This window comes from Balaenoptera borealis, assembly GCF_965194805.1.
Source record: "Balaenoptera borealis genome assembly, chromosome: 19".
Taxonomy (NCBI): Eukaryota; Metazoa; Chordata; class Mammalia; order Artiodactyla; family Balaenopteridae; genus Balaenoptera; species Balaenoptera borealis.
In genome coordinates, this window is record NC_138878.1 from 51,970,371 (window position 1) to 51,989,509 (window position 19,139).

General features: G+C 44.0%; 1 protein-coding gene across 3 annotated transcripts in view; it reads left to right on the forward strand.

Moving 5' to 3' along the window:
* WTIP (WT1 interacting protein) overlaps positions 1-19,139 on the forward strand; it is a 67,298-nt gene that overhangs the window by 35,842 nt on the left and 12,317 nt on the right. For all 3 annotated transcript variants that reach the window (XR_014237353.1, XR_014237354.1, XR_014237355.1), the window contains one exon: positions 482-19,118. The gene's annotated coding sequence lies outside the window, so the exon portion shown is untranslated. The remainder of the gene's footprint in view (positions 1-481; positions 19,119-19,139) is intronic.

A 19,139-nucleotide genomic window follows, 5' to 3' on the forward strand; every position in this document is an offset into this window, starting at 1 on the left:
TGTTGAAATCTCAAATCCTGTAACGAACCCCCCTTCCCACTGTCTTTGGTATTGTGAGGTGATCAATTTTCACATTTCTTTTTTTTTTAAATTAATTAATTAATTTTTGACTGCGTTGGGTCTTTGTTGCTGTGCGCAGGCTTTCTCTAGTTGCGGCGAGCGGGGGCTACTCTTCGTTGGGGTGCACGGGCTTCTCATTGCGGTGGCTTCTCTTGTTGCGGAGCACGGGCTCTAGGCACATGGGCTCAGTAGTTGTGGCTCGCGGGCTCAGTTGTTCCGTGGCACATGGGAGTCTTCCCAGACCAGGGCTCGAACCCGTGTCTCCTGCATTGGCAGGGGATTCTTAACCACTGCGCCATCCGGGAAGCCCCAGTTTTCACATTTCTTTATCCTCCAGTTTGGTCACTGGTGGGAGAGAACACGAGTTGAAGGGGTTCAGCCCATCATCTGTAACTGGAAGTCTATATGATTTTACTTTTAGTGGTGTGTTGACATGCTGCCATGGGTTTCCTTGCGTGGACATGTTCCCATTTTGGGCTGCCTTCCTGTTGGCTTGGTGTGGCCAGGACCCCGCAGATGCATCCAGGATGTCTGACTCTGAGAAGCTGTTGCCTGGCACAGTGGAGACAAGAAACTCAGCCTGGGAAGCAGTAAGTGATGTCTGCCTCTGCCCCATGCCTTCCAGGACTAGCAGTTCCTGGGGGTCCTGAAGGTCTGGATGGAACAGGGTGTATTTACTGCCCCAGGACATACCCTTGTACTCCAAGTCTACAGTGGGGTATTATCTAGAGAGATGCTTCTACAAAATCAACACTCTGGCAGTGGTTCCCCAACTTTTTCCAAGTAAGGACCTTGGCATTCTTTTTAAAACAATTAAATAGAAGTCTCACTTTAAAATTGTCTTTCTGCAAGGCAGTGTGTATATACGTTAGCCCATTAGGACAATTTAAATAGTTTGCTTCTTGTAAAACATTGTCTGCTTTCCTACTGGACATTTAAGACATTGTTTTGTAAATCAGTAGTGATAAATAATATAGTAGCCAAGTTTTATCTCTGGTCTTAAACCTAGGATAAAGTCCTAAAGGTGGAAATGGTAGTATGAAGGGTTTTCAGATTTGTAATGATTCTGATGCACACTGCCACCTTACCCACCAGATCATTTGTGCCTACTGCCATTTCCTTCAACAATATGAAAATACCTTTTTTTTCTGACGTCCTCACTTATCCCTGGGTATTGCCAGTTAAAAAAAAGCTGTTCTGTTTTGTTGAAAATGTTTTATTGTGTGTGCATTTTTTGATTGTTTGTGAGAATGAACATCTTTTCTACGTGATGGTCATATGCCTTTATTTTTTGTGATTTTCCTATTAACGGCCATTTTCAAGTTTTCTACTTTCGAGTTTGAATGTTCTTAAACCTTTACTCTTGAAGAACTTTCAGAATCAGTTCATCACATTACAGAAGAGAAAAAATATGTGTTAGAATTTTGATTTGAAATGCTTTCCAATTTTAGATTACTTTGGGCATAGTTGATACCCTTTTATTACTCAGTAATCCCTTCTAGAATGCAGTTCATGTTTTCCATTTATGAAAGCTATTTGATATCAGTAATGCTTTATGGATTAGGATCTTACTGTGCTTCATTTCTTTCTTTCTTTTTTTTTTTTTCTCTTTCTTTTTTTAATTTATTTTTTTGGCCGTACCGCGTGGCATGCAGGATCTTAGTTCCCTCACCAGGGGTCAAACCCGTGCCCCCTGCAGTGGAAGCGTGGAACCCTAACCACTGGACCGCCAGGGAAGTCCCTGTGCTTCACTTCTTTCTCTGGCACTGCTTCATTGATCAGAACTCCAGACTGACGATAAACAATTGTGGGGTGATGGTGTGTTTTCTTTTCTCCTGGCTTTCGTGGAAAGGCCATGGAGACAGGTCCAGTTCCATCTTCACTGTCAGTCTGATTTTGGCTGTTGATTTCATGATGAACCCAGGAATTGCACTTTGATAAGGCAAATAAGATAAGAAGAAATCTACTCCAAATTCAAGAATGTTTTACGCATTATGTTTGGCATTTACCTGTATTTGAAAAGAACTCATAAATGTGTGAAGGTAGAGTCCTGGTATGCATATGATTTCAGGACAACTTATAAAAATTATGGGAAAACATTACACTTAATTTAAATGTGCTTTTTCTGAAATGTTGATTGTTGCAAAAATAGTATAGTGACTTACAGAGAGGCAAGGGCATCCTTGGTCTTGGGTGGCTCAGGGACCTGGGTCATGACCCTTGCTCTTATAGGGACAGGACTCAAGGGTTTGTGCCTTGCTTGCTGGTTCTCCCTAACTTCCTGTAGTTGCACTGCTGTGGCTTTTTTTTTTTTTTTGGCCATGCCATGCGGCATGGGGGCTCTTAGTTCCCTGACCAGGAATCGAACCCTTACCCCCTGCAGTGGAAGCGTGGAGTCTTAACCGCTGGACCACCAGGGAAGTCCTGCTGTGGGCTTCTGTCCGTTCCAGATGTCGGGGCAATGTAGAAGATGGGTAGAGAAGGTCGAGGCAGGGAAGGAGAGTGGTGGGGTCAGGGGCAGCAGATTAGGCTGCCACGTGCCTGTCTTGACAGTAGGCTGGCTCCTCCCGACTTCCCTTCTGAGGTCAGTACCCACCACTTCCCCCTTTAGCTAAAAACACAAGCCACAGCTTGGTGAATGGCATGTAATGTCAGACAGCCTTGCCCTGCAGAGGTACGGGTCTTGGGGTGGGGGCAGTGACTCACTGGGTCCGGCTCTGAGTTGGCACAGCCGACAGGACGGAAGCAGCAGCAGCAGAGCAGTTGCCGGAGAAGGACTGGGGCTGCCCAAGGGTCAGTGCAGGCACTTGCCAGTCTGCATGGGGAGCCTGGGCAGCGACCGTGGCTCTAGTCAGAGCTCTGTGTCACAGAGCCCATGTCACTGATGTGTTCCTGTGGGGAGGAAGCTGAAGGGAGGGGTCTTCCGGGAAGGAAAGCAAGGAATATGGGGGTACCAGAGAGGGAAGGTTAAGCATCAGAGGACCGAGGCCCAGCACCCCAAGGTCACCATCCTGGGCAGCTGCCCATCTGCCCTGAGATTTCTTGATGAGAGATGGGTGGTTGTTTGTGTTAAACAGAGGTTTTCAGGGAGAATGGTTTGTGCTTTTGAAGGAGGTCAAGGGCAGTGAACAAGAGAGCGTGTGCATGGCCCCAGACCCTGCTGTCCTCAGCCCTGGCTGCACTGTGGCCTGTGCCTTGTGGGTCTTTGTGGTGCTGGCCACACAGTCCTGGAGTTGTGAGGCTGTGCTGACTTCCAGCTCCGTGGGCTGTTTCCACCAGCAGGCTACATGCAGGTGTCCTTGCCCTTGGTGAGAAACTTGTTCCTGTCATCCATGAGTTGGTGAGAGTTTTAGATTGACTCTGAGGGGAGGGGGGAGCATGGCAGCCGGGTGTGCCCCCTCCCCGCGGGGCTGCAGGCGGCGGGGTCCAGCTGAAGACCTGCGGACACCTCTTGCCTGTGGGTGGTGTGTTCCTTAAACTCCCGGTCTTTGGGGCCTGGCTGGGAACACGACTTGAGCTACCCGCCGGGGGCACTGGGCCTGATGTGTGGGTTCAGGGGCTCCTGATGGCCACCCTCAGGGATTCCTCTCCCCACGCCTCCGACCTCTCCTGTGGGGCAGGAATTCAGGCCACTAAGAGTGGGAGGAGGGAGGGCATTGCAGACGGATGCCCTGAGCGGCTGGAGAGCACTAGTGAATGAAGGGACGTTAGGTTGGAGTGTGTGTCTCTGCACGTGTTAGTGTGTGTATGTGTGTGTGTGTGTTCTGTCTGCAGTAGGGCTTCTGGCTAGGAGAGTGCATGGGTCTCATTTTGTATGATGGGCATAAGGCTTGGTGTGTGTGGTGTGTGAAAATTTAATTGTGTGTGTGTGAGTTGAATGCTCTGCTGGGAGTGTGTGAGTGTGTGTTGGGGGGGCACATGAGACTTGCAGTGTGTGTGACCGTGTGATTGCAGCAGCCCATCTGTCTCAGAATATGTGTTTGTGTGTGTCTAGAAGTGCGTGCGAGACCGTGTGTGTACAATGGGGTACATGTGATTATATGAATGTGATTGTGGGGTTGTGATGGGGTGTGTCGGGCTGACTCTGCTCTGTGTGTGTCTGAGAGAGAGACCTGGTATGAGGGCGTGGGGCGGAAATGCACCGCAAACACACTGCTGGGGTAACAGACCAAGGTCTGAGGGGAGATCTGAGGGCAGAGCACTCATTTAGAGAGTTTCATCCTAGAGACAGAGACACGCGGATGATGGCAGCTGATAGATGTGGGACCAGGGAGGACTGCGAGGGGGCCCAGGGAGCTGGACCTCTGCGCTTCCCCTTGCGCCCTCCTTCCTTCTCTGGCCCTGAGAGTTCTGCTGCGCTGCCGTCCCTAAGCTGAGAGGGCGGTGACATCTGGAGGGCCCTCTAGAGACAGGAGGGTCACTCTGCAGGGCAGAGAGGGCTGGCGGGGGCGCTCCCTGAGGACATGAGGCCCCTCCGGGCTGCCCAGCTTGGGGGATTGTGGTCCTGACATACTTTGGCCGCTTGGAGGGAAGTGCTCAGCGGTGGTGTTTGTGTACCTGTCACACACTCACCTGTGTGTGTCCAGCCACTCACCTGTCACTCCATCACCCAATACACATGCTTGTCCACGAGTGCCGTGCAGGGACTGTACCTCCCGTGTCTCACGCATCCATCACACACCTGCCACACGACTGGTTCTGTGACAGCCTCACGAACCCAGCCATGCTCGCCTGAAGTTGACTGCCACCCAGGTAGCTTCACTTGCATGACGCAGCCAGGTAACACACTTTTCTATGACAGTGCCTGGGCCCGGGGAAGGTTGTACCTTCAGCCGTGAGGACACTGCAGGGGTGGCCGTGGCTGGAGGCCAGGGACGTCACCCTGCTTGAGACATTTGCCTTACCTGCCTTTTATCCCATGAACTTGGTGACCTCTGAGTTGAGCCAAGAGAGTGATTAAGACTTCCCGCAATCCCAGTCCGCCTTCCTACCTCACTTGACCCAGTCGCATTCGCAGTCTGAGCCTGGATGTGGGGCCTGAGTGTTGGCCTTATTCCTGAGCTGTCTGGGTCTCAGCCAGGGACCGTTATCCCTGAGGCCGGACCAGGGCGTGGAAATTGCCAATTCAGAAACAATACTCTCATCCCTCGGCTCACAGCTTCCTCTCTGTGACCCTGCTCTGTTCAGCTCCGCCCTCACACCATCCACTTCTTTGCCTGTTCTCTGGTCCTGGGGTGGAAGAGTCACACTGACCCTGGGGAGAAGGGTTGCCTCGGCTGGGGGGAGATGGTGTGATTGAGGGTGTTGGGGCATCTTACGTGGGGACAATGGGGCCAAGGGCTAACTCTCACTGGGAACAGTTTCAGTGACCCTGAGAGCAGAGTGGGACCCTGACACCCCCCCGGGATGGGTGGCAGTTGCACTGACCCTGTTTCCCTTCACAGCAAAACTCCCTGTAAGACCTGACTAGTCTCGCTGTCTCCACTTCCACATCTCCCCCTCGGTCCTCAAGCTTCACCGCTTGGCTTTCATTCCCACATCTGCACTGAAGTGGTTCTCGGGGAGGTCACTGCTGACCTTGAGTTACCAGATGGACATTGCCTTGTCCGCCTCCGGAGAGAGATTTCTCCACCAAGGTCATGGTGACTCCACTGAGAGAAGACAATAGAGACAAGATATGTTTTAGATATAGATTTTATAGGAAATCTGGTGGATTTGATATGAATGATGAGGGAAGGGGGGAAATCTAGATTCTGGGGTACCATTTATTGAGATGGGAAAGACTTCCTCATGGTTAGAAGGACGCAGGTTATTTGTGGGGAAATTAGGAATTACATTTTGGACTTTGGACAAGCTAGATCAGAAGTATCTGAGAGCATCCAATAGGAGATTTCAAATAGGCTGTTAGTTATGAGTTTGGAACTCATAGATATGGACTGAAGATACAAACTTGAGAGTTAATACCGTAAAGACGGTGTTTTAACTTAATAATATCCATGAGATGATACGGGGAGAGAAAGAGGAAAGAGAAGAGGGTAGGTACCAAACATCTCTTGTGTACCACTTTGAATCATGTCAACCTCACCTGTTACTCTGGCCGCTGCTGAGACTACCAGTTTCATGAAAGTTTAGACCATCTCTGGATTAGGAAATGCTTTGCGTGGCATCAGTAGTATTCCAGCCAGCATCCCCTCTGACCAAGGACTCATTTTACAACAAATGTAGTGTGCCAGTTGTCTCATGCTTATTGAAGTTACTGGTCTTACCATGTTTCCCCTCAACCAGAAGCAGTTGGTTTGATAGCAGATTGCATGGCCTTTTGAAGAGTCAGATATATATGATGCTAGCGCGGTAGTAACACCTTGTGGGGCTGGCACAGTGTCTGCCAGGACGCAGTGTATGCTCTAAATCAGCAATCAATATATGAATAACCAATCTACTGACTGGGGGAGGAACGTCAACACTTCTTGGGGTCTTCTTGCAGGTTTCTTTTCCACATAGCCTGGATTCAAGGGTCTGACAATTAAGGATTGGCTGCTCTCACTATTACCCCAAATGATCCAATAGCAACTTTTTCTTTTTGCTTTCTGTCCCTGCAACTTTGGGATTTAGAAGTTTTCGTTCTCAGGGACTTCCCTGGCAGTCCAGTGGTTAAGACTTCGCCTTCCACTGCAGGGGTTGTGGGTTCGATCCCCGGTTGGGGAGCTAAGGTCCCACATGCCTTGGGGTCAAAAAAACAAAACATAAAACAGAAGCAATATTGTAACAAATTCAATAAAGACTTAAAAAAAATGGTCCACATAAAAAAAATCTTAAAAAAAAAAGAAGTTTTAGTTTTCAAGAGAGGAATACTTTCACTAGCGGACACAGCACTGGTTCTAAGTTGATTCTACTTCTTGGCCACTTTGGTCTCCTATCCTAGTGACCAGGCAAAGAAGAAATTATTGTGCTTACGGGAGGGATTGGTCTTGATTACAGAGGGAAAAGTAGGTTCCTATTACAGAATGAGAGTGAGGAGAAGTATGTCTGGAATACAGGAGATCTCCTGTGGAGATCTCTTGGTGCTCCCTTATATTGTATATGTATATTATCGTATTAGTATACCTTGTATATATGGTAAAATTAATGGAAAATTACAACTCCCCACTACAGACAGAACTGCTAATGGCCCAGACCCTTCAGGAATGAAAGTCTGTGTCACTCCACTAGGGAAGAAAGCATGACCAGCTGAGGTGTTTGCTGAGAACGAAAGGCATATGGAGTGGGACAGTGGAAATGTAGTTAGAAATATAAATATTAGCTATGATCATATGAGCAGTTACAGAAATAAAGACTGTAATAGTTATTAGTATTCCTTGTTTTGATTATGCACATCTTTGCGTGAACATACTTGTCTCCATAGGGCAAGTTCAGTTATAAAAAGTGAGTGAGGGGAACATTCTGAGAAGAGGCTAGAGGACAGTTTGCTGATGGCAATCGGAGTTCCAAAGAAACAGAAAATGGGCTTTGAGGGGTTTGGAAAGGGTGGGGTCAGACTGGCAATGAGAACTCAGGTGGAGACTGAGGTCAGGAGACCGAACCACAGTGGGTCAGCCCTGCAAGTCTCTAGGATGAGGGAGGACAACCAGGAATGTGGTGATGAGTATGGGCTAGGAGAGGCATACCAACACTTCTTGGGATGTGGCTCTCTGCAGCTAGGTAACAGAGTAAGTTTTCTTTTATGATATAATTCCCTCCAGCTTTCTCCAGGTAAAGGTGTATGGTGGGGAACGCGGGTGCCGGGGAAAGAAGCAAAGCTTGGCCTTTCCTGCACCACCATTGCTGATGTCAGAGCTGAGATTGGAGGGGAAGGATGGCAAGTTTTTATTCCTGCCTGTGCCCAGCCACAAAGAGAGGTGTCCAGAGCAGACCCAGGGCCAGAGGGGCAACCTGTGCTGTAGCAAAGAGGCCACCAAGCGAGGATACTCAAGCGCAAGTGTGAACCATTCTCTGTGCCAAGTGTCTGAGCGGAAGGTGGCCCTGAGGCCTGCGGGCGGGTTGAATCAGGAGTTAACCCAGCACCTGCTTGCTGTCAGACATGTGTGTGCTGCAGGATGGAGGGGAGGGGACCCTTGGGGAGATGGCTCCCACTGTGGGCTAGTTTCAGAGTGGTGGTGATCAGTGGTAGGTGAGGGGCCGAGGGGTCAGTGTGAGAACCAAGCAGGGTGAGCCGGGGAACAGAGGCGTAGGGGAAACAGGCCTTTCCTGAGGGCCGAGAAGGGGCTGGGGGCTTCTCATAGGTGAGGCCCCAGAGGGACCTGGATAGGGAGTTTTCACAACACAATATAACACAGCAGGACATGACACAATGAAACACATCAGAGCAGCACGTAGTTCCACTCAACTGTAGCAGAGAAGAAGGGCTGCGGGGATCAGAGGAAATCATGGGGCAAACTGACTGGTGTTGGGCCCCTCAGCCATGCCCCCGGGTCCATGGCCTTGAGTCACGCACTTCCTTGTGTTGACTGCAGAGCCCCGATCTCCTCGGGGCTGAGAGCGGGAGCTGGCGCTGGAGTCCAGGGGGAGGTGTGGCATTGACTTCCCTGCCTCTAAGCCCAGGTCATTCTGGGAACTGGATGGTCTTCCAGCTGAGCCAAAAGTGCTGATGGGTATTTCTGGGCACTCTCGGCCAGGCTTCCTGCCTGCCCGGCCAGACTGGCTTCTGCGTGAATCTGGTCATGGGACTGAATGCCCTCCATTTACGGAGCTGTGTGATTTTTCAGCCGGGGGCTGTTGGCCCCTGTGGCCAGGCTGGGCTGCGGAGAAGAGCCCCGGCCCCAAACAATGCATTCCTCACACAGCTCACTTCCTTTGCCTTTCTGTGGCCCGGGGCGCAGGGAGTCGTATGGACACTGAGGGGCTGACCTAAGAATTCTGGGGCAGGAGTCGGATAGGGGCTGTCAGGCAGAGACCTCAGTCTGAGATTGGAGCCTGCTGACCAGGGAGTGAGCACAATAGCACAGGGGCCCCCCGGAGGGGGCGGGATGGGTGTGGACCCTGGCGAAACCCCGAGGAGGCTGCCACTGGGAGCAGTTCGTTTGGAAGTTTGGGCCTCAGCAGATTTGGCAATCTTTGACTGCACCTGCAGCATTTGCAAGAAGAAGCGCAATAGGCACTTTGTTGTTCCAGCTTCTTGCTTTAAGCTCCTGAAGGGAGCCGAGAGGGTAATCGCATACACATACACGTTCAACACGCACAAAGCACGCCTTCCGTAAGAGATGTGGTGTCCAGAGCTTTTACACGCCCGGCTCAAACCCTGCCGGGATGAGGGCACCAGGCTGAGTGTGGTCATTGAGGAATTCAGTGGCAGCGATTGAGAGAAGGCCATGAAGGAGCATAGACCACCAGGAACCTGTTAAAGAGTGAGCTTCTGCTTCTCCCTTCCAGAAAAGGAGTGCTGACTGGGGCCAGCACCTTTGTTGTCCCTGCTGCAGCCCGCTGGTGCTCATAAAGGTGGCCGACCCAGGCTGCTGGTCCACTGGCCAGGTGCCACCTTGACCTCTGCTGTTTGCTCCAGCTGTCAGTTTCCGTAAGCAGCTCTTTGACCCTCCGCAGTCTAGATTTTGTAGTAGCCTAGTTGACTTCCTTCCTTCCCTTCCCAACTTTTGTGTGATCTTCTAGAAAAAAAGTATTTTTAACATTAAAACAAAAAAGTGGTTGCATCAGTGTACATCCCTAGTGGCAGTATATTCATTCCTGCTGCTCTGTAGCACCAGTAGCTGGTATTATAGGACGTTCTAATATTAGCCGCTGGTAGGGAGGTATGCAGTGGTATCTCACTGTGCTTTCAGTTTGCTTTTACTGATGTGTTGAGCACTTCTTCATACATTATTGATAATTTTATGAAATGTCAGTGGAAGTATTTTCCCCATTTATCTATTGCATTTTCTTTTCTTTTTATTTTCCCCCCTCTAATTGACTTGTAGGACTTCTTTCTATATTCTGGATAAGAGCCTTTTGTTGATTACTTGTTGAAAATATCTTCCCCAACACAGTGAATTACCTTTTTACTCTCTTAATGGTATTTTAATAAACGGAAGTTTAAAATTTAATATAACTGAATTTATCATTGCTACTCTTTAAGGTCAGGGTTTGTGTATGTGTGTGTGCGTGTGTGTGTGTTTTGTATAAAAAATCTTGCTGTTCCCAAGGTCATAAATATATTCTCTTGTATCCTTTCTAAAGGCTTTGATTTGCCTTTCCCATTGAGGTCTATAATCCATATAGTATTAAATTTTGTGTGTGGTTGTGAGGTAGGAGTCCAGTTACTTTTTCATGTAGACACCTTATTGTCCTGGTACCCATAGGAAAATTTCATCCCTTTCCCACTGCTTTTCAGTGCCACCTTTGTCAAAAAAGGAAAGTGCCTCGTGTAGGAATAGAGATTTACTTAGGTGTTTTTTATTTTATTCCACTGTTGTATTTGTCTGTCTCAATGCCAATACCATACAGTGTTAAGTACAAACTAAAGCTTTAGTTCTTGACTCTGGTAGAGGGAGTTCTTCCGTTTTGGCCTTGTTCCAGAGTGTCTGCTGTTTTGGGCCCTCTGCACTTCCATGTAAATTTAGAACCAGCTTGTTGAGTTTGACCTAACCACACATTAAATCTGTAGATTGATTTGGAGATAATTTTAAAAAATTTAAGATATTTAGTATTCCTCTCTATGAAGATGGTACATGTCTCCATTTATTTGTCTTCATTATTTTCTCTCAATAAAGTTTTATATATCTATCTCTCTATATCTATCTCTCGATATCGATATCTAGATCTCTTATTCATTTATTAGTTCATTTATCCTAGGCATCTGTTATTTTTAATGCTGTGGTGAATGTTATCTCCTTTTAAAATATAATTTTCTAGATGTTTGTGCTGCCATATAGAACATTTTAATTATTCTATACTGACTTACATGCAGCATTTAAAAGACTCTCTAATATTTTATCTGTAGATTCTTTTGGACTTATATAACTGTATCTAATACCTGTTCATTTCTTCCTTTTCAGTCTACATAGATTATTCTTCTCTTGCTTTATTGCATTTGTAGGATCTCTAGTACAATGTTGAATAGAAATGGTGAAAGTAGGCATCCTTATCTTCTATCTAAACCCAAGGGGAATGTTTTTGCTTTGTTTTATTTTGTTTTTGACAGCTTTTTATCTTATATTATTATTGTTTGTTTTGGCATAATTTCAGGCTTACAAGAAAGTTACAAAAATATTATGAAGTATTTCTGGCTACCCTTTATCCAGATTCAAGAGGATAGCTTTCGGTATTTCACCATTAAATAGGAAGTTTACTGTGGGAATTTTTTCTGGTAGACACTTGTTATTAGATTAAGGATATATTCTTTTATTTCTACTTTCTAAGAGTTTTAAATTTTTAATTATTTTATTTATTTATTTTTTTGGTGGTACCATGCGGCACGTGGGATCTCTGTTCCCCGACCAGGGATCGAACCCGCGCCCCCTGCATTGGAAGCATGGAGTCTAACCACTGGACCGCCAGGGAAGTCCCTCTAAGAGTTTTTTTAATTCAAGAAAAGATGATGAATTTTATAACACATCTTTTCTGCATTTATTGAAATAAACATATACTTTTTTCCCTTAGTTCTGTTGAAGTGATAAGTTACATCAAAGGTTTTTCTAATATTAAACTTACCTTGCATTTCTTGTATAAATCCTCGTTAATCAACATATAGTATCTTTGTTTTTAGTCTTAATGTTTTTTAAAAAATATTTATTTATTTATTTGGTTGCACCAGGTCTTAGTTGCTGCAGGCAGCCTTCTTAGTTGTGGCATGTGAACTCTTAGTTGTGGCATGCATGTGGGATCTAGTTGCCTGACCAGGGATCGAACCCAGGTCCCCTGTATTGGGAGCGTGAAGTCTTATCCACTGTGCCACCAGGGAAGTCCCAACATATAGTATCTTTTTGATATGTAATTTCATATACTTGTTAATATTTGGTTTAAATTTTTTTGTCTATGACCTTGAGTAGTTGGATTTTGATGTCATGACACTAGCCTCATTACATTAATTGGGGTATTTAGTGATGTTTTCCATTTGTTCCAAGAGATCTAGTTTCCCCCTTTCCCCAACCTGCTCTGTACCCCAGGATATGGCCTTTTTCGGATTGTGTCACTGGGTTACTTTGTCTTTTGGTTTTTGGTGGGTTGGAAGGTGGGAGATATGGCAGGACATTGGAAGGCAAGAGGAAGGTGAGATTGGGTTATTTATTTTTCAGCTGCTTTCCTTCAGGGCTGCAGTTGGCAGTGGCTGCATTCCTCTCCTGGAGGCCAAAGGTCCTTTTCTTCAACTACAGGTATCATTGGATTTTAGTTAGCAGCTTCTTTTCCTTGCCTTTCTTTAGGCATTTTGCTGTTGCTGGCCATGAGTGTTTTTGTTTTTGTTTTTGTTTTTAAATTGGTTTCCCTTGGCTCTGCTCATATCACTGCAATAGGCCATTCATTAAACTCTTCATGAATCCTGTGCAAGTGTCATTTGTTTCCTGCAGGGATACCGACTGATACCCTATTTGTCTATTCTTTGGAAGCATTTGTACAATACTGGAGTTATTTCCTCACTGAGTGTTTGCTGGAACTTACTAGAAGAGCCGTCTGCATCTGGGATTTTCTTGTGAGAATTTTTAAAAATTTAATTCAATTTTATAAATAGAGGACTGCACAATCCTCAGCAATGGTCGCAGATTCTGATTGGCAATAAAACTCACAGACACAATAGGCATTCATCTGACACTAAATTTACTTACATTTATGAAAGGATAAAAGGGCATACTACATGCCCAGTATTTTCAGTTTTATTCTGGGGTCCAGCAGTGGTCTAAAGTTCCATACCACCGCACAGGATGATATCTGTTTGGGAGTTAAAGCCAAAGTGCATGTGGTTCACCTGAGCATATTGCAACAGTATTATGCTGATCCAGAACATCTCACAAAGTAGGAGGACAGCTCCTGTGTGCATTCACTGCATGGGGTACAATCATTTGTAAGATATATATCAATTGCCCACTTTAGTTCAAGGAAGTCATTGCCTAGCTTTCCAACAGCCTTTTATATCATCCTAATCATACAGTCATTCAGTATCTATATACCAGTCATAGCTCTCCCTGTTCAGGTACAGTTCCCAAATAAAAGATTTCCCAATAAATAATATCTCAGACACAACATTTCTCATTTATCTAAGCACATTTTAGGGACCCAGTGCTGAAGGAAGGTAAAACCAGTATCATCTTCCCAGGACTGGTTCTATGGAAAGATCCTAGGACAGCTAGCACTTTGCCCATAAGAACTATTTGGGGTTTCTCTTTCTTCTCATGTCAGTTTTTACGATGTCTTTCTTGGAATTTGCACGTTTTATCTAAATTTTAAAAATTGTTATAAAGTTTTCATAATATCTACTTATTTTGATGACTAAAGGATCTTTAGTGAAGTCTCCTTTTAAATGAATAATATTGCTTATTTGTGCCTTTTAAATGTCCCCATCCCCACAGTTTTGTCAGTTTGTGGTAGATTAAATTATTGCTTAAAAACATTTACTTTGTCTCTGCAGCTACATTGCAGCCGTATACCTCCTCACTCCATTGATATTAGGCTCAGCTATGTCATGTGATTTGAACAATGGGATGTGAGCAGATAATAGGCAGTCAATTGCTTCAATATGATTGTACAGTTGTTCTTTCTTCTCACATCTCTGTCATCACTACGAGACTATCTTTCCCCTGGTATATGCTGGTTCTTTAGCTTGAGCCCTGGAATGAGCAGGTGTAGATCAGACTCAAGCCCAACCTGCAGGAGGAGCCAAGTCCTGTGAGACCCATATGTTGAATGGGTATGGTCTAGCCAAGCCCAGCTTGTATCAGCTGAAATTCCAGCCAAACTACAGCCCACGAGTGATCATAAGTGATTCACATTTTAATCCATTGAACTTTGGGGTTATTTGTTACACAGTAAAAGCAATCCACTCTAATCATTAATTTCCATAGATATGAGGATTTTCTCAACATTTTTTGCTCTTGATTTCTATCATCATTGCATTGCTCTGGATGATTATATGCTCTGGATGATTTTAAAATACTTTGAAATTTGAGGCTTACTTTATATCCTTAATACATGGTCAATTTTTATACTATCCTACATATGCTTGAAAACAGGGCATATTAACTATTACATGCTGCATTCTATGTGTCTATTAAGTTGTTTCTAATTGTATTTTTTTCCCCTTATTCTTTTTTTAAATTTTATTTATTTATTTATTTACTTATGGCTGTGTTGGGTCTTCGTTTCTGTGTGAGGGCTTTATCTAGTTGCGGCAAGCGGGGGCCACTCTTCATCGCCGTGCGTGGGCCTCTCACTATCGCGGCCTCTCTTGTTGCGGAGCACAGGCTCCAGACGTGCAGGCTCAGTAATTGTGGCTCGTGGGCCTAGTTGCTCCGCGGCATGTGGGATCCTCCCAGACCAGGGCTCGAACCTGTGTCCCCTGCATTGGCAGGCAGATTCTCAACCACTGCGCCACCAGGGAAGCCCTGTTTGTTTTTTTAATACTGAGCGGCATGAGCTGTTTCTATATTTTGGAGATTAAGCCTTTGTCCATTGATTCGTTTGCGAATATTTTCTCCCATTCTGAGGGTTGTCTTTTTGTCTTGTCTGTAGTTTCCTTTGATTTGCAAAAGCTTTTAAGTTTCATTAGGTCCCATTTGTTTATTTTTGTTTTTATTTCCATTACTCTAGGAGGTGGATCAAAAAAGATCTTGCTGTGATTTATGTCAAAGAGTGTTTTTCCTATGTTTTCCTCTAAGAGTTTTATAGTGTCTGGTCTTACAGTTAGGTCTTTAATCCATTTGGAGTTTATTTTTGTGTATGGTGTTAGGAAGTGTTCTAATTTCATTCTTTTACATGTAGCTGTCCAGTTTTCCCAGCACTACTTATTGAAGAGGCTGTCTTTTCTCCATTGTATGTTCTTGCCTCCTTTGTCATAAATTAGGTGACCATATGTGCGTGGGTTTAACTCTGGGCTTTCTATTCTGTTCCATTGATCTATATTTCTATTTTTGTGCCAGTACCATACTGTCTTGATTACTGTAGCTTTGTCGTATAGTCTGAAGTCAAGGAGCCTGATTCCTCCAGCTCCGTTCTTTTCCCTCAAGACTGCTTTGGCTATTCGGGGTCTTTTGTGTCTCCATACAAATTTTAAGATTTTTTTTTTCTAGTTCTGTAAAAAATGCCATTGGTAATTTGGTAGGGATTGCATTGAATCTGTAGATTGCTTTGGGTAGTATAGTTATTTTCACAATATTGATTCTTCCAATCGAAGAACATGGTATATCTCTCCATCTGTTTGTATTATCTTTAATTTCTTTCATCAGTGTCTTATAGTTTTCTGCATACAGGTCTTTTGTCTCCCTCGGTAGGTTTATTCCTAGGTATTTTATTCTTTTTGTTGCAATGGTAAATGGGAGTGTTTCCTTAATTTCTCTTTCAGATTTTTCATCATTAGTGGATAGGAATGCAAGAGATTTCTGTGCATTAATTTTGTATCCTGCTACTTTACCAAATTCATTGATTAGCTCTAGTAGTTTTCTGGTGGCAACTTTAGGATTCTCTATGTATAGTATCATGTCATCTGCAAACAGTGACAGTTTTACTTCTTCTTTTCCAATTTGTATTCCTTTTATTTCTTTTTCTTCTCTGATTGCCATGGCTAGGACTTCCAAAACTATGTTGAATAATAGTGGTGAGAGTGGACATCCTTGTCTTGTTCATGATCTTAGAGGAAATGCTTTCAGTTTTTCCCCGTTGAGAATGATGTTTGCTGTGGGTTTGTCGTATATGGCCTTTATTATGTTGAGGTAGGTTCCCTCTATGCCCACTTTCTGGAGTGTTTTTATCATAAATGTGTGTTGAATTTTGTCAAAAGCTTTTTCTGCATCTATTGAGATGACCATATGGTTTTTATTCTTCAATTTGTTAATATGGTGTATCACATTGATTGATTTGTGTATATTGAAGAATCCTTGCATCCCTGGGATAAATCCCACTTGATTGTGGTATATGATCCTTTTAATGTGTTGTTGGATTCTGTTTGCTAGTATTTTGTTGAGGATTTTTGCATCTATATTCATCAGTGATATTGGTCTGTAATTTTCTTTTTTTGTAGTATCTTTGTCTGGTTTTGGTATCGGGGTGATGGTGGCCTCATAGAATGAGTTTGGGAGTGTTCCTTCCTCTGCAATTTTTTGGAAGAGTTTGAGAAGGATGGGTGTTAGCTCCTCTCTAAATGTTTGATAGAATTCACCTGTGAAGCCATCTGGTCCTGGACTTTTGTTTGTTGGAAGATCTTTAATCACAGTTTCAATTTCATTACTTGCAACTGGTCTGTTCACATTTTCTATTTCTTCCTGGTTCAGTCTTGGAAGGTTATACCTTTCTAGGAATTTGTCCATTTCTCCCAGATGGTCCATTTTATTGGCATAGAGTTGCTTGTAGTGGTCTCTTATGATGCTTTGTATTTCTGCAGTGTCCGTTGTAACTTCTTTTTCATTTCTAATTTTATTGATTTGAGTCCTCTCCCTCTTTTTCTTGATGAGTCTGGCTAATGGTTTATCAATTTTGTTTATCTTCTCAAAGAATCAGCTTTTAGTTTTATTGATCTTTGCTACTGTTTTCTTTGTTTCTATTTCATTTATTTCTGCTCTGATCTTTATGATTTCTTTCCTTCTACTAACTTTGGGTTTTGTTTGTTCTTCTTTCTCTAGTTGCTTTAGGTGTAAGGTTAGATTGTTTATTTGAGATTTTTCTTGTTTCTTGAGGTGAGATTGAATTGCTATAAACTTCCCTCGTAGAACTGCTTTTGCTGTGTCCCATAGGTTTTGGGTCACTGCGCTTTTGTTGTCATTTGCTTCTATGTATTTTTTAAATTTCTACTTTGATTTCTTCAGTGATCTCTTGGTTATTTAGTAGTGCACTGTTTAGCCTCCATGCATTTGTATTTTTTACACTTTTTTCCTGTAATTTATTTCTAATCTCATAGTGTGGTGGTCGGAAAAGATGCTTGATATGATTTCAATTTTCTTAAATTTACCGAGGCTTGATTTGTGACCCAAGATGTGATCTCTCCTGGAGAATGTTCCATGTGCACTTGAGAAGAAAGTGTAATCTCTTGTTTTTAGATGGAATGTCCTATAAATATCAATTAAATCCATCTGGTCTATTGTGTCATTTAAAGCTTGTGTTTCCTTATTAATTTTCTGTTTGGATGATCTGTCCATTGGTGTAAGTGAGGTGTTAAAGTCCCCCACTATTATTGTGTTACTGTCGATTTTCTCTTTTTAACAGCTCTTAGCAGTTGCCTTATGTATTGAGGTGCTCCTATGTTGGGCGCATATATTTTTATAATTGTTATATCTTCTTCCTGGATTGATCCCTTGATCATTATGTAGTGTCCTTCCTTGTCTCTTGTAACATTCTTTATTTTAAAGTCTATTTTATCTGATACGAGTATTGCTACTCCAGCTTTCTTTTGATTTCCATTTGCATGGAATGTCTTTTTCCATCCCTTCACTTTCAGTCTGTATGTGTCCCTAGGTCTGAAGTGGGTCTCTTGTAGACAGCATATATATGGGTCTTGTTTTTGTATCCATTCAGCAAGCCTGTGTCTTTTGGTTGGAGCATTTAATCCATTCACGTTTAAGATAATTATCGATATATATGTTCCTATTACCATTTTCTTAATTTTTATGGGTTTGTTTTCATAGGTCCTTTTCTTCTGTTGTGTTTCCCACCTAGAGAAGTTCCTTTAGCATTTGTTGTAGAGCTGGTTTGGTGGTGCTGAATTCTCTTAGCTTTTGCTTGTCTGTAAAGCTTTTGATTTCTCCATCGAATCTGAATGAGATCCTTGCTGGGTAGAGTAATCTTGGTTGTAGGTTCTTCCCTTGCATCATTTCAAATATGTCATGCCACTCCCTTCTGGCTTGTAGAGTTTCTGCTGAGAAATCAGCTGTTAACCTTATGGGAGTTCCCTTGTATGTTATTTGTCGTTTTTCCCTTGTTGCTTTCAATAATTTTTCTTTGTCTTTAATTTTTGTCAATTTGATAACCGTGTGCCTCGGTGTGTTTCTCCTTGGGTTTATCCTGCCTGGGACTCTCTGCGCTTCCTGGACTTGGGTGGCTATTTCCTTTCCCATGTTAGCGAAATTTTCGACTATAATCTCTTCAAGTATTTTCTCGGGTCCTTTGCCTGTCTCTTCTCCTTCTGAGACCCCTATAATGCGAATGTTGTTGCATTTAATGTTGTCCCAGAGGTCTCTTAGGCTGTCTTCTGCTATTGATTCCTTCTAGTGTATTTTTCATTTCAGTTATTGTATTGTTCATCTCTGTTTGTTTGTTCTTTAATTCTTGTAGGTCTTTGTTAAACATTTCTTGCATCTTCTCGATCTTTGCCTCCATTCTTTTTCTGAGGTCCTGGATCATCTTCACTATCATTATTCTGAATTCTTTTTCTGGAAAGTTGCCTATCTCCACTTCATTTAGTTGTTTTTCTGGGGTTTTATCTTGTTCCTTCATCTGGTACATAGCCCTCTGCCTTTTCATCTTGTCTGTCTTTCTGTGAATGTTGTTTTTGTCCCACAGACTGCAGGATTGTAGTTCTTCTTGCTTCTGCTGCCTGCCCTCTAGTGGATGAGGCTATCTAAGAGGCTTGTGCAAGTTTCCTGATGGGAGGGACTGGTGGTGGGTAGAGCTGGGTGTTGCTCTGGTGGGCAGAGCTCAGTAAAACTTTAATCTGCTTGTCTGCTGATGGGTGGGGCTGGGTTCCCTCCCTGTTGGTTGTTTGGCCTGAGGTGACCCAACACTGGAGCCTACTCGGGCTCTTTGTTGGGGCTAATGGTGGACTCTGGGAGGGCTTACACCAAGGAGTACTTCCCAGAACTTCTGCTGCCAGTGTCCTTGTCCTCATGGTGAGCCACAACCACCCCCCGCCTCTGCAGGACACCCTCCAACACTAGCAGGTAGGTCTGGTTCGGTCTCCT